This window comes from Meriones unguiculatus, assembly GCF_030254825.1.
Source record: "Meriones unguiculatus strain TT.TT164.6M chromosome 13 unlocalized genomic scaffold, Bangor_MerUng_6.1 Chr13_unordered_Scaffold_41, whole genome shotgun sequence".
NCBI lineage: Eukaryota > Metazoa > Chordata > Mammalia > Rodentia > Muridae > Meriones > Meriones unguiculatus.
Window position 1 is genome coordinate 4324265 of NW_026843650.1, and position 8890 is coordinate 4333154.

The 8890-nt window shown below is 35.9% G+C and overlaps 1 pseudogene; it reads left to right on the forward strand.

Annotated features, from left to right (window-relative positions):
* LOC132651217 (single-stranded DNA-binding protein, mitochondrial-like) overlaps positions 1 to 6319 on the forward strand; it is a 30772-nt pseudogene extending 24453 nt beyond the window's left edge.
* Positions 6320 to 8890: the final 2571 nt, after the last annotated feature.

An 8890-nucleotide genomic window follows, 5' to 3' on the forward strand; every position in this document is an offset into this window, starting at 1 on the left:
AATGGGCTCAGAAAGAAATTAGGGAAACAAAACCCCTTCACAAAAGCCACACATAATATAAAGTACCTTGGTGTGACTCTAATCAAGCAAGTGAATGATTTGTATGGAAAAAAGAACTTCAAGGAAGATATCAGAAGATCTCCCATTCTCTGGGATTGGTATGATTCACATAGTAAAAATTGCCACTCTACCACAAGAAATCTAAAGAGTCAATGCAATTCCAATCAAAATACCAGCACAACTCATTGCAGACCTTGAAAGAACAATTCTCAGTTTCATATGGAAAAACAAAACAAAACAAAAAAACAACAACCCAGAATTGATTTTAAAAAATGCCTGTACAATAAAAGATTTTCTGGAGGTATCTTCATCTGAGATCTCAAGTAGTACTATAGTGAAACAGTAATAAAAATGGCATTGTACTGGCACCTGTACTTTAAATCTTAAAGGGGTGTGCATCTACTCATTAATCATTTTTATTAAATCATATCAAGAAGCTGAGGGGAAAAACAAATATACAGGAATCAACTGCTGTCTCAGTTTTAGACCCAGTTTGAGGGAGTCCAGACAGCCAATGCTACCTTGGGCTATTCTTTCGGCTCATCAACCTTAAATCATCCCTGGCTTTTTTTAACGGTGTACTTTTCTTAACTTTAAATTGTTCTTTAAGATATTTTAAATCAGAGCCATTAGCAAAAACATCTTCCCTGACCTTGTTAAACAATCTATTTTACCAAATTGTTTCTAAGTATAATGGTCATTGCTAACAATCTACATCTATGGCTCCTTTCAAGGGCAGTGGTTAATTCATTAATCTGCTCCAGTAAACAGGTGGAAAGAGATCAAATATTGTTAATTTTAAATGCCAATGATATCGCCCAGTGATGGGCTAGAAGCCTCTTTAGAGTTTTCATACAACTCATGTTATGAGGAATATGGGCATCATAAGGGCAACAAGCAGAGATATGCTACATAAGAGCACAAAGTCCTCAGGACAAGCAGTTCTAGGGATTATGCTTCTCCAAGACAAACTCCTCGTGACTATGCTAACAGGGGAGCCACATTCCATGAGTTCTACAGCCCTTTTGCTATTGCTACTGAATGGCTCTTGACAGGACCGGGTAGCCAAAATAGTTTGCCTATATATGGGTGAAGGGGAAGTGAGGTTAGCTCAGGCCCTGGGAAGGAGAATTCAGGGTATTGCATGGGCTATACTAGCCTGGAGGACCAGACAACATCGAAGAACTGAAGGATTGCTGGGAGAAAATGTCAGGTAGGTTTGATTTGATATGTTAACTAGGAACCTCTGCCATTAGTTCCAGGTTTGAATCCTACTGCTATGGTAACATAAAGTTCAGAGAGAGAGAAGCATGGTGTCCATTGGATAATGATTATCAAGTGAGCCCACAGGGAAGAAAGGTGACAAAGACAAAGATTATGTTTTTCTTTTCTTTCTATATATCTTCTTTCTTCTCTTTGAGGAAGGGCAGTAACCCAAACTAGACTCAAAATTTTGCTATTTTGCTCTTTTGTTTTTTTTTAGTATTTTTTTATTTTATTAATTGTTTTTATTAATAAAATAAAAATTTTATTTTTCACAATTTATTCATTATGTATGATGGTTGAAGGTCACTCCTTCAACTCCTACTGCTCCTACCCTCACTTCATCTTCCCCCATCCCCTTTCCCTAGCCTACTCAAAAGGGAAGTAACTCTCCTCTGCCATCCACCCATACCTTATTGGAAAAGTGCTCAGCTACTAAAAGCAGAGAAATAAAATTTCTGCTATTATTTCTTTTCCATCGGCCACTATACTCACCTTAAAAGATTTCATACCATGAAGCTTTCCTGCAACCTTGCCATGAAAGAAACACTAGGTATAACTCATTTTAAAGAGTCCAGCCCCCAATATAGTGTTTAATTTACCATCTCACATGCAGAAACATGTGAAATTGAAATGCTATAACCTCTGAAACATATTATCACAAGCATTTCAGAGAACATGATTCTCTTGCTGCCTAGAAGGCTGTTTTCAACCAACCCAGAAAGGCATGAGGGGCAGAAGATGAGGTATAAAGCTTGGAAAGCCTACAAGCATAACAGTGATGAGCCACACTGGGAATAACCTCAGAAAGTAAGTTCAACTTTAATTCCAGAAAACAAGCTTATACCCCTTGGGGAGTGCCTGGGATGCTCCAAGCATAGGTGTAGATAATTGTTTAATACTAGGCAATTCAAGCGTACTCGATTTGCATTAAACAGCACATTCCTATCATATGAACAAGAACAAGAACAAATAATTAAATTTTCTGATATTTGAAGGGAGGAGTGATCGGGTATCTGTGTCAAAGGCCATCTAACAAATTTGATTGGTGGTGTCTATGTCTAAAGACACTCTCCAGAAAAACTCACCCTTGACATGGTTACACATCTAGGCCAGAAGCAGGGTCATACATGGAAAAGAAAGCCTCCTCCCTCATATCTCAAAATTCAGTGTTGGTTGTGATGTTTTTCAATAGTACCGCTGGAACAATAGGTATGTGTACACAAAGAAACTTCTACAGGCTACCACTGTTTTCATACTCTCAGAGAACTTCCTGGCTGGTGTTAGTTCACCATTCCCTACATATTCATCCACTGGACTAAAAGTTTCTTGTGTAATGTGAGGCAATTGAAAACAGTAAATGTTGAGAATCAGGATTATCAATAAGTCTTCCATAAACACCTTATTATATAATACTGTTGCATGTAATTGATATTCAATATTCATTGTATTCTTTTTATAAATAAGTTTATTTACTTTAAATACCAATCGTAGTCCCCCTCCCTTCTCTCCCCCAGTACTACCCTCCATTCCTATTCTCCCTATTCCCGTTCCCCTTTAGAAAAGGGAGGTCATTTCCATTGAGCTAGTTTTACAGTTCTGTTGGATCTCAGTGGACCAAAGTACACAGAGGCCTTTCCACATTGCTTATACTCACAGAAATCCTCTCCAGTAAGGATACTTTTATGATAATGATGACTCTAGATTTGTGCAAGGCCTCACCATTTTAACACATTCGTAAGTTTTTCCTCCATTATGAATCCTTTCATGATGATGAAGATTATACAAATGTGGAATGGTTTCACCATGTTAAAAACACTCACAGGCTTTCTGTCCATTAGGATTTCTTTCATGAGTGTGGAGATTATTCTGAAGTGCAAAAGTTTATTCACATTGGTTACAGTCATACAGCTTCTTTCCAGTATGTGTTTTTTGATTTATTAGAAGTTATGTGCAAAGGCTTTGCCACATAGTTATATTTATATGGTTTCCCTCCACAATGTGTTGTTGTCTTAGGAGATGAATATTACATACAAAGGCTTTATCACACTAATTACCCTCACCAGGCTTCTCTCCACTGTGTGTCTTTTCTTGTTTGTGGATACTACTCGGCTGTGCAAAGGCTTTATCATATTGGGCATATTCATAAGGTTTCTTCCTAATATGTGTTCTCTTATGGCTTATGAGATGACTTTTTTGTGCAAAGGCTGTACTGCACTGGTTACATTCATAAGGTTTCTCTCCAGTGTGTGTTCTTTTATGGATTAAGAGATGAGTGTTTTCTGCAAAGGCTTTACCACACTGGTTACATTCATAAGGTTTCTCTCCAGTGTGTGTTCTTTTATGGCTTAAGAGAGTACTGTTTCGTGTAAAGGCTTTACCACACTCGTTACATTCATAAGGTTTCTCTCCAGTATGTGTTCTTCTATGGCTTATGAGATGACTCTTTTGTGCAAAGACTTTACCACATTGATTACATTTGTAAAGCTTCTCTCCAGTGTGTGTTCCTTTATGCCGTATGAGATCAGTGGTATTGGAGAAAGCTTTACCACATAGAGTGCATTTAGTAGGTTTCTCTCCAGTACAACTGCTTGCATGCCTGCAGAGATAATTACCACATGTGAAAGATTTACCACAGTCAGTGCTTTACACTAATAAATATATTTATCTTTATTAATTAATTTCATAATTTGGTCATAATTTCATAAAAATGGTAAAGGAGAATCAAATTTTAAAGTTTTATCATGTTATTTACATTAATGATTTTTCCCTTCATTATGGGTATTTTCAAAGATCCCTGTGATGGTAAGAGCATTTGTTCCATGGTTCACTTTCATAGCATCATTTTTCTATAAGAGTATTTTTTTATATTTATATAGAGAGAGATTATTGTAAGAATACAGAGATTTACCACAGCAATCCCATTCGCATTATTTTTACTGTATGAATGACACTTCCTTTGTAAAGTGAGACAAGAGAAGCAGAAGAAGTTCCAAATTCCTAGTATTCATAGGTATTTTCAGCAGTATTAGTTTGCTGATGAATTCTCATTTAAGTTGCAAAACCAATTAACAGTAACCATTTATTGCATTCAGAAATTCTACTCAAAGTGGGGACTACTACAAAAGTAATTGTTCTTGGAGAAAGACAGCTACACTGCTTCTTTCAATATCCCTCTACTCATGTGCCTTACAAACATTGTGACATATGCTATACCTATTTAAATTACAAGAATAATAAAGGATTCCCTCATTGAATTAACACAGTTTGTTTTTTGTTCATCATAGACATGTCATATAGGGATTAATGTTTCTCCACAACAATATTCTTGACTCTCATAAGCTGCTCCTTTCACTAAACTTTCCAATGTTACTGCATGAATATGAGTAACAGTGGTTGTTATTAGGAAGTTTTGGACACATACTGATCACCTATTCAATATGTATACCTCTTACAATATCTGAGTAGATAAAATGAGACTAAACAGATTGGCAGTTCAACTCAGTAGTTGTAATGTCTATATGATTTAAATGGTATTTTCTGTTACAACATTATTTAATTTTCTTCTATCTTAGGGAATGCCTTGCAAACACAAATCAGATACCTGACATTAAGGTAAATGGAATTGTGGGAATTTAATGATCATCAGCACACTTAAAGCAGTGCTGTTTTTACACTGTTGCTTTTCTTCAAAACCTCCAGGACACAGCCAGGTATGGTACATGCCTTTAATCCCTGCATTCGTGGAGGCAGAAACAGGCAGATATGTGTGATTTCAAGGTCAGGCTGTTCCACCAAGCAAGTCTAAGACAAGCCACGGCTACAAAAAAAAATTCTTCCAAAAACAAAAAATAAAAAGCAGCCAACAAACAAAAACAAAAATAAAAACAAACACTTCCAGGACACATTAAAATTTCTTAACACTCGTGTCTGTATCAGCATGCATATAAATTTACCTTCTGTTACTTGTAGAACTTTGAAAATGTTCTTCAATATTATGGTGTTCCCATTTGTAACCTAAAATATAGTACCAGAAATATATATTATTGGAAATATCATATTATTATTAAGGAAAAACTTAAATCACTACATTCTGTGACCCTTAGTACTATGCCTGATTAAATCACCTCATTCCTCCTCATTCTCAATTGGAATTGCAGAAGAGGATCAACAACAAAGTAAGAGTTGTCTCCTTATTTTAAAAGTGAAAGAAAATTCACAGTCTTACCTATTTCAGTGAGGTTTTTGCATGTCTCTAGCATCACATCTTTGTAGAGTTGCTTCTGGGAAGATTCCAGCAAAGCCCACTCTTCTTGGCTGAATTTCACATGCACATCATTGAATGTCACTGAATTCTAAAATATAATTGTACAATATACAATTGTACAACAGAAACATTGGCAACAATATAAATTTATACTTCTTTGGAAATATAACCATATAATTCTAGTGCTTCTTCCATATATTTTCTGACACAGAAGTGCTAATGTTAGACAGTTGGGTGCTGTGCATTGGGTGAAGGAGGGGAGAAGAAAAAGCCTAAAGGTTAGATTGTAAGAAAAACCAAAGGTGTGCTTTGAAGAACTGTGTTACAGGAGTTTCATCACTTTGTAAGACAGGAATCTAAAGTAGTGAGCAGTTGGGTTCTTGAGCGATCTATGAATCCTGGTCAGTTCCTTGATCAAGTCAGTCAGGACTCTGTCATGAGACAGGTGGAAGGAAAAGGAATCACAATATTTTATCTAGCAACAAATGAGATGTGGTAATCAGGGGACACAGAATAAATGGATAACCTCAGTCAAAACACAACATGGCACTGAATATCATCTTTTTACCATGCTTCAGGGAAGTGGCATATCAATATGTGAAAAGGGAGATTCATATATTTGTGGAAGGGAAAGTGGACTACAGTAAATACATGAATAAAAATAATGTGAGGTGTCAAACAACAACAATCATAGCTGATAAGATCATATTTGTGAATGACCAGACAAAAGAAAAGATATAGACCACATTATTCTTTTTTGATAATTGTTTTATATATTCTCCTTTCCAAATCATGTATAGTCTATAGTTGAAGAATAAAGATTAAAGCTTTTATATTAAAAAAAGAATTGCTAATGTTATCAATAATCATTCTCAGAAGAAAATTGAATAACTGTCATATCTGAACTTTTTGAATAGGATATAGCCTTGGAATAGACATGCCAATTAATGTGGACAAAGACAAACAGAGAGAAGAGAGTGAAATAGAAAGAGAAAGATAGAGACAGAGACACAGAGAGAAATGAACAATGAACAGTACTGAGTACATATCAGAGAAATTTATGAACATTTATTAACTACAAAAATGATGAACAAGCTGGGTATATTCAGTTATGCCTCTAATTCCATCACTCAGGAGGCAGAGGCAGGTGAATTTCATTGAGTTGGATGCCAGCATGATCTATGCAAAGCGTTTCAGGACATCCAGACCTATATTGTAAGTCAGAGTCTTCCTTAAATGTCAATCAAACAAATATAATAGGTAGAAAAAACTCAGAGGTCTTTACTGAAGCTCCTACAAAGAATTATACATTCAACTCAATTCTGTATTAATCTTCCAGAAACCAGCAGTGCCACAGCTTAAACTGTAACATTAATAAGATCTTACTAAAAGGGAAAGCATGTTTAAACAGGTAAAAATTGAAAGAGAAAAATATTAGCAATGTAAATTCTGGTCATAAATAAGCAACATAAGGTGGGAGAGATGGCTCAGCAGTGAAGAATTCTTGCTGCTTTTGCAAATAATTGGGATCAATTGTCAGTGTTTACATGAATCCCACTACTATCCATTGTTCTAGGTTCATGAGTTCTGAGGTGATCTTCTGACTATGAGGAGCAGGGACACAAGAGGTGCATAGTCATGCATACAAGCAAAATACTCATATTCAGTAAAAATTAAAAAAAACAGATCCCAGATGGCAGAGTTGATTGCACACTGTGTCTGATCAGCAGGGTAGCAGAGACTGCACAGTGACCAACAGTTGGAACAGTAGGCCACAAAACACCACTGACTGTGTTTCCCAGGTGAAAGGAAACCCAACGGTGAGGGAAAATTGGTTCCAACCTCAGATCACTGAGCTAATCCCTGGAAAAAGTTCCTGGGATGTTGAAGCAGGAATGTGGTTTTCAAGCAAATGGACACAAGAAACAAGCAGGAATAGCAATTCTAATATCTAATAAAACAAACATTCAACCAAAATTAATTGAAAGGGATGAGGAAGGATACTTCAAACTCAAAAAAAGGAAAATTCCACCAAGATGGTGTCTCAATTCTGGGCAACTATGCCTCAAATTCAAGAGTACCCACATTTGTAAAAGAAACATTAATTAAGTTCAAAGAACATTTCAGTCTCCACACATTAATAGTGAGAGACCACAACAACTCAATATCATCAAGTGACAGAGCAGTGAAACAGAACCTAAAATGAGATATAATGACACTAATGGATGCCATGAATTAAATGGACCTGCCAGATATCTAGAGAAATGTTCACCCAAACAGAAAAGAATATATCTTCTTTTCAGCACCTTACGGACCCTTCTCTAAAAATGACCATACAGTAGTCACAAACCAGGCCTCAACAGATACAAGATTGAAGTAATATCTTGCATCCTATCATACCATGATGGACTAAAGGTGGATCTTGACAATAACAGAAATAGCAAAAAGCCTACACATACGTGGAAACTGAACAACTCCCTACTCAATGAAATCTGGGTCAGGGAAGAAATAAAGAACTTCCTATAGTTCAATGAAAATGAAGGCACATCATACCCAAACTTATGAGATGCAATGAAAGCAGTCTTAAGAAGAGATTTAATAGCACTAAGTACCTTCATAAGCTATTGGAGACTTCCCATACAAGCAACTTAATGGCACATCTGAATACTCTATGAAAAAGAAGCAGACACACCCAACAGGAGCAGACTACTAGATAACCAAACTCAGGGCTGATATCAATTAATTAGGAACAAAGAGAACAATTCAAATAATCAACAAAACCAGGAGCTATTTCTTTGAGAAAATAAAAAAACAGACAAATTCTTAGCCAAACTAAGAAAATGGCAGAGAGACACTATCCAAATCAACCAAGTCTGATAAAAAGAGAGAGATAACAGACACTGAGAAAATCCAAAGAACCATTAGCTCTTATGTCAAAAGCCTATATGCCACAAAATTTGAAAATCAAAATGCAATATACAATTTTTTTATTGATTCCACTTACCAAAGTTGAATCAAAATCAGGTAAAGAAATTTAATAGTCTTACATCCCCTCAGTGAATAGAAGCAAACATCAAAAGACTCCCAACCAAGGGACAAATGATTTCAGAGCAGAATTCTATCAGAGCTTCAAAGAAGAGAGAATAGCAATATTCTTCAAACTATTTTATATAATATAAATGGAAGCATCATAACCAAACACCTTTTGTAAGACTGAAGGCACCTTGATAAATCCTCAAAGAACCAAAGACCCAAAAAAGAAAGAGAACTTCAGACCAATCCCTCTTAAAATACTCAAAT